The sequence below is a fragment of the Tachyglossus aculeatus genome, chromosome 3, assembly GCF_015852505.1.
Source record: "Tachyglossus aculeatus isolate mTacAcu1 chromosome 3, mTacAcu1.pri, whole genome shotgun sequence".
In the NCBI taxonomy this organism is placed as follows: Eukaryota; Metazoa; Chordata; class Mammalia; order Monotremata; family Tachyglossidae; genus Tachyglossus; species Tachyglossus aculeatus.
In genome coordinates, this window is record NC_052068.1 from 45,386,970 (window position 1) to 45,407,463 (window position 20,494).

Genomic DNA, 20,494 nt, shown 5'->3' on the forward strand with positions numbered 1-20,494 from the left:
TATGTTCGAGAGTGGGGAATACCCACAACTAATCAGGAGGCAGAATCATCATCATCATCATCATCAATCGTATTTATTGAGCGCTTACTATGTGCAGAGCACTGTACTAAGCGCTTGGGAAGTGCAAATTGGCAACACGTTTTTGTATTTTTGTTTGAGAGTGGGGAATACCCACAACTAATCAGGAGGCAGAATCAGTGAGAAGCAGCGTGGCTCAGTGGAAAGAGCCTGGGCTTTGGAGTTAGAGGTCATGGGTTCAAATCCTGACTCCGCTAATTGTCAGCTGTGTGACTTTGGGCAGGTCACTTCACTTCTCTGTGCCTCAGTTATCTGTAAAATGGAGATAAAGACTGTGAGCCCCCCGTGGGACAACCTGATCACCTTGTAACCTCCCCAGTGCTTTGCACATAGTAAGCGCTTAATAAATGCCATCATTATTATTATTATTAGCATTGAGTTTGAAAGTGGTATGGCAAATAAGGGGGTTTAGACCTCTTCTGATATCTCACTGCTACACTACAGGCTTGCCATTACAAAAGAAAGGGGAGTGACCTCTGAAGGCATAGGTTGGCTTCAAGGATGCAGGTGTGTTCTACAATCAACTACGAACTATCTGGTGGGAACAGGTTACGGTAGCGGCTGATTGAAAGTATGGCTTAATGAATGAAAAGACAGAAAAAAATGGAAAAATCCTTAAAATAGCTCATCTGGACTGGTCAGAGGTCGTTGGTTTTGTTCTCTGCCTCCCCCTTTTAGACTGTGAGCCCACTGTCGGGTAGGGACTGTCTCTATTTGTTACCAATTTGTACTTCCCAAGCGCTTAGTACAGTGCTCTGCACATAGTAAGCGCTCAATAAATACGATTGATGATGATGATGATGATGATGATGACTGTCCCTATATGTTGCCAACTTGTACTTCCCAAGCGCTTAGTACGGTGCTCTGCACACAGTAAACGCTCAATAAATACGATTGATTTTTGGAGGGGACCTGGAAATCTAATCCTGCCTCTGTCTCTAGGCTCTGTGTGAACTTAGGCAGGCCACTTCTCTGTGCCTCAGTTACCTCATCTGTAAAGTGGGGATTAATGCTGTGAGCCCCATGTGGAACGTGTTCTGTGTCCAACCTAATTAGCCTGCATTTTCCTCAGCATTTAGTTCAGGACCTGACAGGCGGTAAGCAGTTAAATGCAATAACAATTACGGTATTTAAGTACTTACTATGTTTCAGGCAGCTCTCTTCCTCCCTTCAAGGCCCTGCTGAGAGCTCACCTCCTCCAGGAGGCCTTCCCAGACTGAGCCCCTTCCTTCCTCTCCCCCTCGTCCCCCTCTCCATCCCCCCATCTTACCTCCTTCCCTTCCCCACAGCACCTGTATATATGTATATATGGTTGTACATATTTATTACTCTATTTATTTATTTATTTTACTTGTACATTTCTATCCTATTTATTTAATTTTGTTGGTATGTTTGGTTCTGTTCTCTGTCTCCCCCTTTTAGACTGTGAGCCCACTGTTGGGTAGGGACTGTCTCTATGTGTTGCCAATTTGTACTTCCCAAGCGCTTAGTCCAGTGCTCTGCACATAGTAAGCGCTCAATAAATACGATTGATTGATTGATTGATTGATTTCAGGCACTGTACTAAGCACTGGGGTGGATACAAGCAAATGGTACTGGACACAGTCCCTGTCCCGCACAGGGCTCACAGTCTCCATCCCCGTTTTACAGATGAAGTAAGTGAGGCACAGAAAAGTGAAGTGACTCGCCCAAGGCCACACAACAGACAAGTGGCAGAGCTGGGATTAGAATCCATGACCTGACTCTTAGGCCCATGCTTTATCCACTATATGTTACTGCTGCTCAACACCATAAAAAAAAAGTCTTTGGCCTGACTCAGAAGAGAGGAAAGTATCTGGCTGTTGGATGATCATAAATTCCCGTGGGTTTTTATATTGGGTGTACATGAAAATGTACACCATATAGAGAAGCAGCGTGGCTCGGTGGAAAGAGCCTGGGCTTTGGAGTCAGAGGTCATGGGTTCAAATCCCGACTCTGCCACTTATCAGCTGTGTGACTTTGGGCAAGTCCCTTAACTTCTCTGGGCCTCAGTTCCCTCATCTGGAAAATGGGGATTAAGACTGTGAGCCCCCTGAGGGACAACCTGATCGCCTTGTAACCTCCCCAGCACTTAGAACAATGCCTTGCACGTAGTAAGTGCTTAATAAATGCCATTAAAAAAAAAATGCCTGTCAATTTGAAAAAAAAAAAAGCCTGTAATTTGGGTGCTCTTTCTGAGTAGAATCAGTTCGCTTTTCTTCAGGCACCTGTTCAACTCAGTTCGGTCTTTTGGTCAGCAATCAATGATGATGATGATGATGATGGCATTTATTAAGCGCTTACTATGTGCAAGGCACTGTTCTAAGCGCTGGGGAGGTTACAGGGTGATCAGGTTGTCCCACGGGGGGCTCACAGTCTTAATCCCCATTTTACAGATGAGGGAACTGAGGCTCAGAGAAGTGAAGTGACTTGCCCAAAGTCACACAGCTGACAAGTGGTGGAGCCGGGATTTGAACCCATGACCTCTGACTCCAAAGCCCGGGCTCTTTCCACTGAGCCACGCGGCTTCTCCACGTGGCATTTATGGTATTTATTGAGTGCTTACTGTGTACAGAACACTACTAGGTGCTTGGGAAAGCATGATACAAAAAGGGTTGATAGACACGATCACTACCCATAAGGAGCTTGCAGTTTAAAGGGGAAGATAGATATTCCCAAGTGCTTAGTACAGTGCTCTGCACACAGTAAGCGCTCAATAAATACGATTGAAGGAATGAATGAATATTAAATTACAAAGTATAAGGATATGTATGTAAGTACCTGGGGTTAACAGTGGGGTGAATATCAAGTGAGAAGCAGCGTGGCTCAGTGGAAAGAGCCCGGGCTTTGGAGTCAGAGGTCATGGGTTCGAATCCCAGCTCCACCACAAGTCTGCTGTGTGACCTTGGGCAAGTCACTTCACCTCTCAGAGCCTCAGTTACCTCATCTGTAAAATGGGGATTAAAACTATGAACCCCACGTGGGACAACTTGATCACCTTGTATCCCCCCCAGGCACTTAGAACAGTGCTTTGCACATAGTAAGCGCTTAGCAAAAGCCATTATTATTATTGGAGCAAGTCAGCGTGGCTCAGTGGAAAGAGCCCGGGCTTTGGAGTCAGAGGTCATGGGTTCGAATCCCAGCTCCACCACAAGTCTGCTGTGTGACCTTGGGCAAGTCACTTAACTTCTCTGAGCCTCAGTTACCTCATCTGTAAAAATGGGGATGAAGACTGTGAGCCCCACGTGGGACAACTTGATCACATTGTATCCCCCCCCAGCACTTAGAACAGTGTTTTGCACATAGTAAGTGCTTAAATGCCATTATTATTATTATTATCAAGTGCTTAATGGGTACAGATCTGAGTTCATAGGCTTTGCAGAGGGGATGGTGGGTCGGGAAAATGAGGGCCAAATCAGGGAGAAATGATGTGCTTGCCTGTCTGAACTGTGACTAAGTGAAAGGATTATGTGAAGCGCAGAGAAGAGGAAGACTTTGTGGGGGAAAATAAGCAGAATTATTTTAGAGGTGTGAAATGGAAGTGTTTTCACTCCAGTTTTGGATGAGTTCATGAAGGTAAATCACAGCAGCTCCATTTCCCCTCTACCATACTACTCCCTTAACAGTGCTCGGCACATAGTAAGCGCTTAGCAAATACCATCATCATTATTATTATTATTCAATGGGCCCATCCACTGCCTTTAGTCTAATCTTTAAGTGGGATGAGACCAGGGTGAAACCCACAAAAGCCCATCAGATTTACACTTCCGTCTTTTATCACCGGCCCTCCGTGGGGGAAGGAAAAACGTTTAGAAAGCGGCTCTGTCCCTGAAGGTCAGTAGTTAGTAGTGATGGTCAGGTCCTGGGCTGGCGTTGATTAGTGTTCATCATCATCATCATCAATCGTATTTATTGAGCGCTTACTATGTGCAGAGCGCTGTACTAAGCGCTTGGGAAGTACAAATTGGCAATATATGGAGACAGTCCCTACCCAACAGTGGGCTCGCAGTCTAAAAGGGGGAGACAGAGAACAAAACCAAACATACTAACAAAATAAAATAAATAGGATAGATATGTACAAATTAAATAAATAAATAAATAAATAGAGTAATAAATATCAATCAATCAATTGTATTTATTGAGCGCTTACTATGTGCAGAGCACTGTACTAAGCGCTTGGGAAGTACAGATTGGCAACATCTAGAGACAGTCCCTACCCAACAGTGGGCTCGCAGTCTAAAAGGGGGAGACAGAGAACAAAACCAAACATACTAACAAAATAAAATAAATAGGATAGATATGTACAAATTAAATAAATAAATAAATAGAGTAATAAATATCAATCAATCAATCAATCGTATTTATTGAGCGCTTACTATGTGCAGAGCACTGTACTAAGCGCTTGGGAAGTACAGATTGGCAACATCTAGAGACAGTCCCTACCCAACAGTGGGCTCGCAGTCTAAAAGGGGGAGACAGAACAAAACCAAACGTACTAACAAAATAAAATAAATAGGATAGATATGTACAAATTAAATAAATAAAGAGTAATAAATATGTACAAACATATATACAGGTGCTGTGGGGAAGGGATTGGATCGTGGGCCGGATTGCCGTGTAGCACTGTGAGACGGTAAGCTTGTTGTGGGTTGGGGAATGTGTCTGTTTATTGTATTGTACCCTCAATAAATACACACAGTAAGCACTCAGTAAATACAGTTGAATGAATGAATGAATGAATGAATGAATGAATGAATGAGTGCTGCTCTGAAACACTGTTAGAACTTTCTATCTCAATCAGGGTCATGAGTTTTATCACATATCTCCTGCTGTGCAAAGGGCAGGAGCCGTGAAATGAGTGGGGCCCAAAGTAGATGAGTTAGCGCTGTTTAAGATTATGCCACTGGCGATGCGACGGGAACTGGGAAGGGCTGAGTGTGCTTGAAATCATTGAGTTTTAAGGCTTCACCTTTGGGCATAATCTTATATACGTATATATGTTTGTACATCATCATCATCAATCGTATTTATTGAGCGCTTACTGTGTGCAGAGCACTGTACTAAGCGCTTGGGAAGTACAAATTGGCAACATATAGGACAGTCCCTACCCAACAGTGGGCTGCTCACAGTCTAAAAGGGGGAGACAGAGAACAAAACCAAACATACTAACAAAATAAAATAGAATATTTATTCTATTTGGTTTATATGTTTTGTTTTGTTGGCCGCCTCCCCCTTCTAGACTGTGAGCCCGCTGGTGGGTCGGGACAGTCTCTAGGTGTTGCCAACTTGTACTTCCCAAGCGCTTAGTACAGTGCTCTGCACACAGTAAGTGCTCAATAAATAGGATTGAATGAATGATTGAACAAACTGCTTCCTCTCCCCCTCCCCTTACCTCCTTCCCCTCCCCACAGCACCCGTATATACGTATATATGTTTGTACATATTTATTCTATTTGGTTTATATGTTTTGTTGTCTGCCTCCCCCTCCTAGACTGTGAGCCCGCTGTTGGGTAGGGACCGTCTCTAGGTGTTGCCAACTTGTCCTTCCCAAGCGCTTAGTACAGTGCTCTGCACACAGTAAGCGCTCAATAAATACGATTGAATGAATGAATGAATGCCAAGCACTGTTCTAAGCGCTAGAGAGGTTTGTACATATTTATTCTGTTTGGTTTATATGTTTTGTTGTCTGCCTCCCCCTTTTAGACTGTGAGCCCACTGTTGGGTAGGGACTGTCTCTATATGTTGCCAATTTGTACTTCCCAAGTGCTTAGTACAGTGCTCTGCACATAGTAAGCGCTCAATAAATACGATTGATGATGATAGAGGGGTTACAAGGCGATCCAGTTGTCCCACGTGGGGCTCTGGGACTTCATCCCCATTTTACAGATGAGGGAACTGAGGCACAGAGAAGTGACTTGCCCAAAGTCAGCCAGCTGACAACCGGCAGAGCGGGGATTTGAACCCGTGTTGTACTTCCCAAGCGCTTAGTACAGTGCTGTGCACACAGTAAGCGCTCAATAAATACGGTTGATGATGATGATGATGATGATTGAATGAATTTAAAGGAAAACATGGGAATTGATTTGTGTAATAATGATGATGGTATTTGTTCACCGCTTACTATGTGCAAAGCACTGTTCTAAGCACGGGGAGATACAGGGTGATCAGGTTGTCCCACATGGGGCTCACAGTCTTAATCCCCATTTTACAGATGAGGGAACTGAGGCGCAGATAAATTAAGTGGCTTGCCCAAGGGCACACAGCAGGCAAGGGGCGGAGCCGAATTCGAATTCGGGATTTTTTAGACTATGAGCCCACTGTTGGGTAGGGACTGTCTCTATGTGTTGCCAATTTGTACTTCCCAAGCGCTTAGTACAGTGCTCTGCACATAGTAAGCGCTCAATAAATACGATTGATTGATTGATTGAACCCGTGACCTCTGACTCCCAAGCCCTCACTCTGTCCACTGAACCACGTGTGTACCCATGCTATTCATCATTGATAAAGTCCAGTGCACCCTTTTTCCAGTTTATCCCATGTAACTCATCGCACATAATTCTCTGATTTTGAATGCTCACCCTTGCTACCGCAATTAGCACATAATGTCGTTAGCCATTGTATCTGAGTACTTATCTAAGAATACCATTTTCAAAGTTCTTTGAAGCTTAGTTAAGTATTCACAAAGCGCTATTTTTAAAATGCATGAATTGGGGACATTAGTCATTGCCATCTCAACTGAAATCAATATGAACTCACCCCATTCATTCATTCAGTCGTATTTATTGAGCGCTTACTGTGTGCAGAGCACTGTACTAAGCGTTTGGGAAGTACAAGTCGGCAACATATAGAGACGGTCCCTACCCAACAACAGGCTCACAGTCTAGAAGGGGGAGAAAGATAACAAAACACTCAGTTTTGTAACACGGGAATTGCGTTCTTAGCAAAATTTACATTGAAGAAAGTTCACGTTATCGCAAGCAAAGCTTTATTAGTGCTAAACACGCGTGTTAACTCCTTTTTCTGACACGGTATCAGATTGGGAAGAGCCTGGGATTGGTGTCCAGAGTCTTGGGTTCTAAACCCGTCTATTTCCACTGCATATTGTGTGGTTTAGAGAAGCAGTGTGGCTCAGTAGAAAAGATCCCGGGCTTTGGAGTCAGAGGTCGTGGGTTCAAATCCCGGCTCCGCCGGTTGTCAGCTGTGTGACTTTGGGCAAGTCACGTCTCTGTGCCTCAGTTACCTCGTCTGTAAAATGGGGATGAAGACTGTGAGCCCCGCGTGGGACAACCCGATCACCTTGTAACCTTCTTAGCTCTTAGAACAGTGGTTTGCACATAGTAAGCGCTTAATAAATGCCATCATTATGATTAAATGCCATCATTATTATTTAGAGAAAGTCATATAAGTTTTCTGAAAAGTGGGAATCAGTTACCTGTTTCTGTCCCCTTAATATCGTGTGCCTGTGTGTAACAGGGACTGTATTCGATCTGATTATCTTGTATCTAATTCCACTGTCAATTCTTGGCACCAAGTTAGCACTTCGTAATTACCGTTATCGTTACTATCATCATCATCGTCGTGGTTATTATTCCATTCTGTTCCGATAGCCAACCATTGTCATTCCCTGATTCCTGCAAGGAACCATACTCCAAGATTCCCATTCAGAGGTGAATTTTCTTTATTGAAAGCATCCCGCTGACCCTTGAGGATAATGCCCCATTATTAGCCATAATCCATAAGCCAACCAAGAAAATTCCTCTCAAATCCTACAAATTACTGTTATCCCTTCCTCTTATCCTATTTTGCGCCTCCCCACCTCCAACACACCATCCCATCCACCTTGCCTTGACAACCAAGCCCTATTATTTTTGAGGCTAGCCCGAGTTCAGCTTGCGGTTCTCTTTGTACACTTCTCCACTCCCATCCAAGTGGCAGCTTCGGTAAATTATATTTAAATCTCTTCCCACCCAGTGTTTCTCGCGAATGTTTCAGTGTTGCCCACCCAAATTTCCGTTGAGTGCGTCGTTCGCTCTGCCTGGCAGCAAAACTTTGTACAGCCTTTCGTTCAACTTTTTGGAAGCTATCCTGATCTGACTATGCAGGTAAAAGTGCAGGAGGCCAAAGGGACAATCAGTTCAGTGTGACGGTAGCGGGAGCAGGATTTATTGATTTGACTACTGTGCACAAAGCATTGTATTGAGCAATTGGGAACATAAACGTAGAGTTTATAGGCTAATGGGCAGAGGAGTGCGGTGGAACAGGAGAAAGGCGAAATAATTGAAGCCGAAGAACAAATGGAACAAACGTCAGCTCAACGGGGCATGAAGAAACAGGATATTCATTCGTTTCAAAATACTAGGGAGTAATTTTCTAGGATTTCAGTAAGCTGATAGCAGGGGTGGCAGAGGTGATGGCAGGAGGAATTTAGAGCCGCACAAGAAGGGGTGGCAGAGAATGTCACTGTTTATTGTACTTTCCCAAGCGCTTAATACAGTGCTCTGCGCTCAGTAAGTGTGAATGAATGAATGAGTGTGACTGGGTCAAAACAAGCTGATTTGCCACCATCTAGGACAAGGAAGCAGATCTGGGACTCAGTTGTCCGGCTCCCGGGATGTTGGAAACTTGTCATATTTTCTTGCCCCCTTTCTACTGGGAGCAGAGGTGGCGACACCCACCTGGAGTAGAAGATGAAAGACTGCATGGTTAAAATTAAAAAAAAAAAATATTGTGAAGGTGGGTAAGGGGGGAGCCGGGGAGACCGACAGGTTTGGGTTTAGGGTACATGGGGATCAAAAAAGTCCTTAGGAATAATGGAGGAGAAAGGTTGATGGGAGTGAGGCCAGGAGGGAGAGGGTGCACTTGACAGAATGCTTTTTAATTACCTGGAGTTGGTCCTACAACAGGAAACTAACAAGGTTATATTCAGATCTGAGTTGGTCCTACAACAGGAAACTAACAAGGTTATATTCAGATCTATGGGAAAAATATGTTCCGCATTGCTATGACTTACAATAAACCCATATTTTTGAGGAACATACTACATATAATAATAATAATAATAATAATGGCATTTATTAAGCACTTACTATGTGCAAAGCACTGTTCTAAGCGCTGGGGAGGTTACAAGGTGATCAGGTGGTCCCACATGGGGCTCACAGTCTCAATCCCCATTTTCCGGATGAGGTAACTGAGGCCCAGAGAAGTGAAGCGACTTGCCCAAAGTCACACAGCTGACAATTGGCGGAGCCGGGGTTTGAACCCATGAGCTCTGACTCCAAAGCCCGGGCTGTTCTCCACTGAGCCACGCTGCTTCAAAACGAATTAAAATGAAGGGAAATACAGATGAATAAAAGCCTAAAATGAGGGCTGCCCGCCCCGAAGCGCAGAGAGCAGGGTTCGAACCTGCGCGGGGAGACCCCATTGGATTTCAAGTCCAACGCCTTAACCGAGGCGTTATCCTGGGGTATGCCTGCTCTTTACGTAACCTCTACCTTAGGGAATAGACAGCACTTGATTTTAAGCTGAAATAAAAGTTATGAGTATCCAGAAGATTCTTTTCCTAAAGAAAATTTTCCAATTATTTAAAAATAAAAACAAAACCTAGATGTAAAACCTCTAAACCGCTTGTCCGGCTCCAAATTACAATGCCATCTTTGCTCATGTTTTTTCTGCTCTGTGTAATGAACAGCATTACAGTTGAAAAATGGAATATAAAATCATTGTATTAACTAGTTCCTCTTGCATCTTTCTTTGGAGAATAGTTTTGCTTTGTGTCCCTTTTTACTAAAAAATCAAATGATGCTGATCAACTCTGCAGTCTGATAGTTTTTCCTGAGTCCTTTGCCCAAAGGCTGGTCGTGGCAAAAGACATATGCTCTATAACCAAGATAATGAAACCCTCCAGTGAGTTCAAAAGTATTTCTAATTCTGAAATTCACCAATGCCCACCATCATACTGAAAAATAAAAATGTAATGAGCCACATGAGTTCCCTCTTAAGACTGTTGTCTTAGTGTCTTGTTTCTCCTCTTATGTATCTGACCCCAGTCCCCTCTCCCATTTTTATCTTTAGACGAGGACCCCCCTGAGGGATAGGAACCATGTCTTGGTGTCATCCTCGACTCCGCTCTCTCATTCACCCCCGACACCCAAGCCGTCACCAAAACCTGCCGGTCTCAGCTCCGCAACATCGCCAAGATCCGCCCTTTCCTCTCCATCCAAACTGCTACCCTGCTCATTCAAGCTCTCATCCTATCCCGTCTGGACTACTGCACCAGCCTTCTCTCTGATCTCCCATCCTCGTGTCTCTCTCCACTTCAATCCATACTTCATGCTGCTGCCCGGATTATCTTTGTCCAGAAACCCTCTGGACATATTACTCCCCTCCTCAAAAAACTTCAATGGCTACCGATCAATCTGCGCATCAGGCAGAAACTCCTCACCCTGGGCTTCAAGGCTGTCCATCACCTCGCCCCCTCCTCCCTCACCTCCCTTCTCTCCTTCTCCAGCCCAGCCCGCACCCTCCGCTCCTCCGCCGCTAATCTCCTCACCGGGCCTCGTTCTCGCCTGTCCCGCCATCGACCCCCGGCCCACGTCACCCCCCGGGCCTGGAATGGCCTCCCTCTGCCCCTCCGCCAAGCTAGCTCTCTTCCTCCCTTCAAGGCCCTGCTGAGAGCTCACCTCCTCCAGGAGGCCTTCCCAGACTGAGCCCCTTCTTTCCTCTCCCCCTCGTCCCCCTCTCCATCCCCCGCATCTTACCTCCTTCCCTTCCCCACAGCACCTGTATATATGTATATATGTTTGTACATATTTATTACTCTATTTATTTTACTTGTACATATCCTATTTATTTTATTTTGTTAGTGTGTTTGGTTTTGTTCTCTGTCTCCCCCTTTTAGACTGTGAGCCCACTGTTGGGTAGGGACTGTCTCTATATGTTGCCAACTTGTACTTCCCAAGCGCTTAGTACAGTGCTCTGCACACAGTAAGCGCTCAATAAATACGATTGATGAGGAGGAGGAGGAGGAGAGGAAAAAGGGGGCTCAGTCTGGGAAGGCCTCCTGGAGGAGGTGAGCTCTCAGTAGGGCTTTGAAGGGAGGAAGAGAGCTAGCTTGGCGGATGTGCAGAGGCAGGGCATTCCAGGCCAGGGGGAGGACGTGGGCCGGGGGCCGACGGCGGGGCAGGCGAGGACTCAAATCCCATCAACTTTCATAGCAGAAGTAGAAGTGAGAGTATTTATTAAGCACCTACCATGTGCAAAGCAATGTATTACTTGGTAATACAATATTATTGTGACTTTAATCTGAAGATGCTGAAAGATTTCCCGACCAGTATGGTGTAGATGGTTTTCAGAGCTGTCGCGGTTGCCAGCTCTTGGAAATTTGGAATTTAAATTGATGAGATAGTGCCCGATCTCGTTGAAGTGGAGTGATGTTTGGATTGCTCTGAAGGCTGACCTGGGCCAATCGTGTGGGTTCGTTTGAATACAGATGTGAATGAACTCCTGGGAGAGGCTAGAAGGAATGTGTGTATCCGAGGTCTGAGGGGCGAATGGTACTCAATTTTAAACCTGCCAATCGTGTTTTCTCCTCCCTCGATGGTGTGCGTAAGGTGAATCAATCAGTCCGTGGCGTTTATTGAGCATTTACTGTATGCCGAGCACCCTGTGTCCGGTATGGCACATTCTCTGTCCACAAGGAGCTTCCAATCTAGAGGTGGGGCTAGAAGAAGGAGAGGAAGGGTGGAGTGAGCAGGCAGAGAGGAAAGTGGATTTCAGCTGGCTCATTTTGCTCATCAGTGGCATTTCTGGGAGAGCATTTGGCAGAGATGGAGATAGGAGACATTGGAGACATAGGAGACATCTTTTAGACTGCGAGCCCACTGTTGGGTAGGGACTGTCTCTATATGTTGCCAATTTGCACTTCCCAACCGCTTAGTACAGTGCTCTGCACATAGTAAGTGCTCAATAAATACGATTGATGATGATGATGATGATGGTGGGCCAGCCCCGCCTTGGCACTACTGATGGCTGGCACCAATGTCTCCCAGCCCCGTCGCTACCCAGCGTACTCCAGAGAGGTGAAATTGCTAGCCCTGGCTGCGAAGAGAACCATTTTGCTTCAATCAAGCAATCAATCGTATTTATTGAGCGCTTACTGTGTGCAGAGCACTGTACTAAGCACTTGGGAAGTACAAGTTGGCAACATATAGTGACCGAGACTAGAAGCAGTCAGAAAGGACGAGGCTTAGAGTCGACAAGGGGAAACAGGTCAGCCTGCAGATGGCTAGCAGGAAGAGTGTGGTTTTATTTGAAGGTTGAGGTTTAGGGGATACTAAGTAGAATTGAAGAAGCTGGGTGATAATAATAATAATAATGATGGCATTTATTAAGCGCTTACTATGTGCAAAGCACTGTTCTAAGCGCTGGGGAGGTCACAAGGAGATCAGGTTGTCCCACGTGGGGCTCACAGTCTCAATCCCCATTTTACAGATGAGGTAACTGAGGCCCAGAGAAGTTAAGCGACTTGCCCAAAGTCACACAGCTGACAATTGGCGGAGCCGGGGTTTGAACCCATGACCTCTGACTCCAAAGCCCGGGCTCTTCTCCACTGAGCCACGCTGCTTCCCTGATGATGATATGATGATATGGTGATGATATGCAAAAATAGCGAATGTCACAATGCAACAAATGACGATCTTTACATGTGAACAGAAGCGAGGCCTTGTGGCACGGGCCTGAGAGCCAGAGACCCCGCCGTTTGCTTGCTGTGTGTCCTTGGGCAAGTCGCTTAACTTCTCAGTGCCTCAATTTCCTCCATTGCAAAATGGGAATTCAGTGCCTGTTGTCCTTCTAGTTAGACTGTGAGCTCCAGGAGGGGCAGGGATTTTGTATCTACCCCAGTGCTTAGAACAGTGCTTGGCACATAGTAAGCCCGTTGTTGGGTAGGGACCGCCTCTATATGTTGCCAACTTGTGCTTCCCAAGCGCTTAGTACAGTGCTCCGCACACAGTAAGTGCTCAATAAATACAACTGAATGAATGAATGAATGATGATCTGGTATCTACCGTGCCGGGGTTCCCTCCCTCAGGTGCAGTTCTAGGCCCCGGTGCACAGTGTGAGGGTGAGGAAGGGAGCGGTCTTTTCCCTCTGGGCAGTCTTGTACATATTTATTCTATTTATTTTATTTTGTTAATATGTTTTGTTTTGTTGTCTGTCTCCCCCTTCTAGACTGTGAGGCCGCTGTTGGGTGGGGACCGTCTCTATGTGTTGCCGACTTGTACTTCCCAAGCGCTTAGTCCAGTGCTCTGCACACAGTAAGCGCCCAATAAATAAATAAACACGATATGATACTGTATATATGTATATATGTTTGTACGTATTTATTACTCTATTTTATTTGTACATATTTATTCTATTTATTTTATTTTGTTACTATGTTTTGTTTCGTTGTCAGTCTCCCCCTTCTAGACTGTGAGCCCGCTGTTGGGGAGGGACCGTCTCTATGTGTCGCTGACTTGTACTTCCCAAGCGCTTAGTACAGTGCTCTGCACACAGTAAGCGCCCAATAAATAAATAAACACGATATGATACTGTATATATGTATATATGTTTGTACGTATTTATTACTCTGTTTTATTTGTACATATTTATTCTATTTATTTTATTTTGTTACTATGTTTTGTTTCGTTGTCAGTCTCCCCCTTCTAGACTGTGAGCCCGCTGTTGGGTAGGGACCGTCTCTATGTGTCGCCGACTTGTACTTCCCAAGCGCTTAGTACAGTGCTCTGCACACAGTAAGCGCTCAATAAATACGATTGAATGAGTGAATGAATGAATGGGGCTGTCGGGGTGACGACCCTTCCCTTCACCCAGTTTTCAGGCACCCCCATGCAGAGGGCAACCCTTCTCTGAAATTCTCCACAGTGGGGAAAAGGTCGGGGGAGAGAGAGGTGGAGGGGAGATCCTCACCTTGATTCAGTTCTTTCTGTGGCCTCCTTATAATAATAATAATTTTGGTATTTGTTAAGCGCTTACTATGTGCCGAGCACTGTTTTAAGCGCTGGGGTAGACACAAGGTGATCAGGTTGTCCCACGTGGGGCTCACAGTCTTCATCCCCATTTTCCAGAAGAGGCCCAGAGAAGTGAAGTGACTTGCCCGAAGTCACCCAGCTGACAAGTGGCGGAGGTGGGATTTGAACCCATGACCTCTGACTCCCAAGCCCGGGCTCTTTCCACTGAGCCACGCCGCCTCCCTGTTTCTGCTGAGTGGGAGTCAGGCTGGTCATGGCCCTTCGGTGTGGCATGATTCCCAGCCTCCCGGGGGAGGGGAGTGCAGGGGCATCATCATCATCATCAATAATCGTATTTATTGAGCGCTTACTATGTGCAGAGCACTGTACTAAGTGCTTGGGAAGTACAAATTGGCAACATAGAGAGACAGTCCCTACCCAACAGTGGGCTCACAGTCTAAAAGGGGGAGACAGAGAACAAAACCAAACCTACTAACAAAATAAAATAAATAGGATAGCTATGTACAAGTAAAATAAATAAATAAATAGAGTAATAAATATGTACAAACATATATACATATATACAGGGACAGGAGGGCTCAGGGTCCCTTCCTTCCATCTTAGTCCTTGACCCGCAGGTGGGGAAGGTGGGGAAGGGACCTTCTAGACCGTGAGCCCGCTGTTGGGTAGGGACCGTCTCTATGTGTTGCCGACTTGTACTTCCCAAGCGCTCAGTCCAGTGCTCTGCACACAGTAAGCGCTCAATAAATACGATTGATTGATTGATTGATGCAAGGGCAACGACCCTTCCCCTTTGTGTGTGGCTCTGGAGGGGTCGCCCCACCTCAGATCGCTGGCACCATCACTGCTGCCTCTCGGAGCCCTCTCTCAGTCCTGCTACCATCGCTGCCATTTGGGATCGAGGAAGTGGATAGAGTCGGGGCCTGGGAGCCGGAGGACCTGGGTTCTAATCCCAGCTCTATCACTAGCCTGCTGTGTGACCTTAGGTAAGTCACTTACCTTCTCTGTGTCTCAGTTTCCTCAACTGGAATATGGGATTCAATACCTATTGTTGTCCAAGACTGAACTCCTTATCTTCCCTCCCAAACCCTGCCCTCTCCCTGACTTTCCCGTCACTGTTGACGGCACTACCATCCTTCCCGTCTCACAAGCCCGCAACCTTGGTGTCATCCTCAACTCCGCTCTCTCGTTCACCCCTCACATCCAATCCGTCACCAAAACCTGCCGGTCTCACTTCCACAACATCGCCAAGATCCGCCCTTTCCTCTCCATCCAAACCGTTACCCTGCTGGTTCAATCTCCCATCTTATCCCGACTAAATTACTGCATCAGCCTCCTCTCTGATCTCCCATTCTCCTGTCTCTTCCCACTTCAGTCTATACTTCACGCCGCTGCCTGGATCATCTCTGTGCAGAAACTCTCTGGGCATGTTACTCCCCTCCTCAAAAATTTCCAGTGGCTGCCTGTCAACCTAAGCATCAAGCAAAAACTCCTCACTCTCGGCTTCAAGGCTGTCCATCAGTTCACCCCCTCCTACCTCACCTCCCTTCTCTCCTTCATTCATCCATTCAATCGTATTCATTCATTCATTCATTCAATCGTATTTATTGAGTGCTTACTGTGTGCAGAGCACTGTACTAAGTGCTTGGGAAATACAAGTTGGCAACATATAGAGATGGTCCCTACCCAACAGCGGGCTCACAGTCTAGAAGGGGGAGACAGACAACAAAACAAAACATGTTAACAAAATAAAATAAATAGAATAGTAAATATGGACAAGTGAAATAGAGTAATAAATCTGTACAAACATATATACAGGTGCTGTGGGGAGGGGAAGGAGGTACAGCAGGGGGAGGAGGAGGAGAGGAAGGAGGGGGCTCAGTCTGGGAAGGCCTCCTGGAGGAGGTGAGCTCTCAGTAGGGCTTTGAAGGGAAGAAGAGAGCTAGCTTGGCGGATGTGGGGAGGGAGGGCATTCCAGGCCCGGGGGAGGACGTGGACCGGGGGTCGACGGCGGGGCAGGCGAGAACGAGGCCTAACGGTGAGGAGGATAGCGGCAGTGGAGCGGAGGCTGCCCGGGCTGTAGAAGGAGAGAAGGGAGGTGAGGTAGGAGGGGGCGAGGTGATGGACAGACTTGAAGCTGAGAGTGAGGAGTTTTTGCCTGATGCGTAGGTTGATTGGTAGCCACTGGAGATTTTTGAGGAGGGGAGCAACATGCCCAGAGCGTTTCTGGACAAAGACGATCCGGGCAGTGGTGTGAAGTATAGATTGAAGTGGGGAGAGACAGGAGGATGGGAGATCAGAGAGGAGGCTGATGCAGTAATCCAGACGGGATAGGATGAGAGATTGAACGATCAGGGTAGCAGTTTGGATGGAGAGGAAAGGGCGGATCTTGGCGAAGTTGTGGAGGTGAGACCGACAGGTTTTGGTGACGGCTTGGATGTGAGGGGTGAACGAGAGAGCGGAGTCGAGGATGACACCAAGTTTGCGGGCTTGTGAGACGGGAAGGATGGTAGTGCCGTCAACAGAGATGGGAAAGTCAGGGAGAGGGCAGGGTTTGGGAGGGAAGACAAGGAGTTCAATCTTGGACATATTGAGTTTTAGATGGCGGGCAGACATCCAGACGGAGATGTCTTGAAGGCAGGAGGAGACACGAGCCTGAAGGGAGGGAGAGAGAGCAGGGGCAGGGATGTAGATTTGAATAATAATAATAATGATGGCATTTATTAAGTGCTTACTATGTGCAAAGCACTGTTCTAAGCATTGGGATACAAGGCGATCAGGTTGTCCCACGTGGGGCTCGCAGTCTTAATCCCCATTTTCAGATGAGGGAACTGAGGCCCAGAGAAGTTACTTAAGTAACTTACGTTAGTTAAGTAACTTACGTTACTTAGTTAAGTACCTAAGTTACTTAAGTAACCTACGCAACAGACTTGCCCCAAGTCACACAGCTGACAAGTGGCGGAGCTGGGATTTGAGCCTATGACTTCTGCCTCCAAAGCCCGTGCTCTTTCCACTGAGCCATGCTGTTGCTCCTACAGCCCAGCCCGCACCCTCCGCTCCTCTGCCGCTAACCTCCTCACTGTACCTCATTCTCGCCTGTCCTGCTGTCAACCCCCAGCCCACATCCTCCCCCTGGCCTGGAATGCCCTCCCTCCGCACATCCGCCAAGCTAGCTCTCTTCCTCCCTTCAAAGCCCTACTGAGAGCTCACCTCCTTCAGGAGACCTTCCCAGACTGAGCCCCCTTTTTCCTCTCCTCCTCCCCATCCCCCCAGCCCTACCTCCTTCCCCTCCCTACAGCACCTGTAAATATGTTAGTACAGATTTATTACTCTATTTTACTTGTACATAATTACGTTGCTGCTTTGGTTATTATTACTCTTAATTACTCTAATATTGTTACTCTATAATATTATATATTATTATTATTATCACTCTATTTTACTTGTACATATTCTATTTATTTTATTTTGTTAGTATGTTTTGTTCTGTTCTCTGTCTCCCCCTTCTAGACTGTGAGCCCGCTGTTGGGTAGGGACCGTCTCTATATGTTGCCAACTTGGACTTCCCAAGTGCTTAGTACAGTGCTCTGCACACAGTAAGTGCTCAATAAATACAATTGAATGAATGAATGAATGAATGAATACTATTCTATTTATTTTGTTAATGATGTGCATTTAGCTTTAATTCTATTTGTTCTGATGATTTGACACCTGTCCACGTTTCATTTTGTTGTCTATCTCCCCCTTCTAGGCTGTGAGCCCGTTGTTGCGTAGGGACCATCTCTATATGTTGCCAACTTGTTCTTCCCAAGTGCTTAGTACAGTGCTCTGCACACAGTAAGTGCTCAATAAATACAATTGAATGAATGAATGAATGAATACTATTCTATTTATTTTGTTAATGATGTGCATTTAGCTTTAATTCTATTTGTTCTGACGATTTGACACCTGTCCACATGTTTCGTTTTGTTGTCTATCTCCCCCTTCTAGACTGTGAGCCCGTTGTTGGGTAGGGACCATCTCTATATGTTGCCAACTTGTTCTTCCCAAGCGCTTAGTACAGCGCTTTGCACACAGTAAGTGCTCAATAAACACGACTGAATGAATATTCTTCCTCCTACTTAGCCTGTGAGCCTCGTGTGGGACAGGGACAGTCTTTGACCTGATTAACTTGTATATACTCCGGAGCTTAGAACAATGTGTTAAGCCCTCAGAACAGTCCTTGACACATAGTAAGTGCTTAACAAGTGCTTAAGTAACCGCTTAGAGAAGCAGCATGGCCCGGTGGAGAGAGCACAGGTCTGGAGTCATCATCAATCGTATTTATTGAGCGCTTACTATGTGCAGAGCACTGTACTCAGAAGAACCTGGGTTCTAGTCCCGGCCCTGCCGCTCGTCTCCTGTGTGACCTTGGGCAAGTCATTTAACTTCCCCGTGCCTCAGTTACCTCATCTGCAAAATGAGGATTAAAACTGTGAGCCCCACATGGGACTACCCCAGCATTTAGAACAGTGGCTGACACTCAGTAACTGCTTAACAAATACCATAAAAAACAACAACAGAAAATACCATGAAACAAAAAGGAACCTCCAGGGGTTGCCCATCAAACAGAAACTTCCTACCAACTTGTAGACTGTGAGCCCACCGTTGGGTAGGGACCGTCTCTATATGTTGCCAACTTGTACTTCCCAAGCGCTTAGTCCAGTGCTCTGCACACAGTAAGTGCTCAATAAATACGATGGATGATGATCAGCAGCGAGGCACTAAATCGGCCCTCCCCATCCACCTTATTTTATTGACCTACACAATCCATCCACTATCTACTCTCCGTACTTATATCTCGTCTATCTCCGTCAGTCAGTCAATCATACTTATTGAGCACTTACTGTTTGCGGAGGACTGTACTAGGCTCTTAGAAGAGTGCAATATAACAGACACGTCCCCTGTCCACAATGATCTTACGGTCTAGAGCCCCTTCCTTCCTCTCCCCCTCGTCCCCATCTTACCTCCTTCCCTTCCCCACAGCACCTGTACATATGTATATATGTTTGTACATATTTATTACTCTATTTATTTTACTTGTACATATCTATTCTATTGATTTTATTCTGTTAGTATGTTTGCTTTTGTTCTCTGTCTCCCCCTTTTAGACTGTGAGCCCACTGTTGGGTAGGGACCGTCTCTATATGTTGCCAACTTGTCCTTCCCAAGCGCTTAGTACAGTACGCTGCACACAGCAAGCGCTCAATAAATACGATTGATGATGATGATGATAGAGGGGGACGCAGACATTAATATAAATAAAATTACAGATGTGTCCACAAAGTGCTGTGGGGCTGTTGACCCCTTACGCACATCCTCCCTCCAGCCTGAAACTTCCTCTACCTTAATATAGGACAGACTGCCGCTTTCCCTATCTTCAAAGCCTTACTAAGGTGACGTCTCCTCCAAGAAGCCTTCCCCGACTAACCCCTGATTTCCCCTACTCCCTCTCCCTTTCTGCATCACCTATGCACTTGCATCTGTAACCTTTAAACTCTTTGGACTGTAAACCCCCTGTGGGCAGGGCACGTGTCTACCAGCTCTGCCGTATTGTACTCCCCCAATCAATCAATCATCAATCGTATTTATTGAGCGCTTACTGTGTGCAGAGCACTGGACTAAGCGCTTGGGAAGTACAAGTTGGCGACATATAGAGACAGTCCCTACCCAACAGTGGGCTCACAGTCTAAAAGGGGGAGACAGAGAACAAAACCAAACATATTAACAAAATAAATGCACACAGTAAGTGCTCAGTAATTATGATTGAATGAGTGAATGAAATATGATAGAATGATATTCACCTCACCCTCAGCCCCAGAGCATGCAATTACATAACCGTGATTTATTTTAATATCTGTCTCCCCATCTAGCCTTCAAGCTTATTATGGGCAAAGGGAGTGTCTATTTAACTCTGATATACTCTCCCAAGTGGTTAGTACAGTGCTCTGCCCACAGTAAGCATTCAATAATGCCCCTCTCCCCCTCCTCCCCCTCTCCATCCCCCCCACCTTACCTCCTTCCCTTCCCCACAGCACCTGTATATATGTATAAATGTTTGTACGTATTTATTACCCTATTTATTTATTTATTTTACTTGTACATATTTATTCTACTTATTTTATTTTGTTAATATGTTTGGTTTTATTCTCTGTCTCCCCCTTCTAGACTGTGAGCCCACTGTTGGGTAGGGACCGTCTCTATGTGTTGCCGACTTGTACTTTCCAAGCACTTAGTCCAGTGCTCTACACACAGTAAGCGCTCAATAAATATGATTGAATGAATGAATGAATGAATAAATAATAATAATAATGGCATTTATTAAATGC

At 45.8% G+C, this 20,494-nt stretch overlaps 1 non-coding gene across 1 annotated transcript; it reads right to left on the reverse strand.

The window, feature by feature from the left end:
- Window positions 1–9,477: 9,477 nt before the first annotated feature.
- TRNAS-UGA lies at window positions 9,478–9,569 on the reverse strand. The gene has a single exon. It is a non-coding gene; the product is annotated as a tRNA-Ser (tRNA).
- Window positions 9,570–20,494: the final 10,925 nt, after the last annotated feature.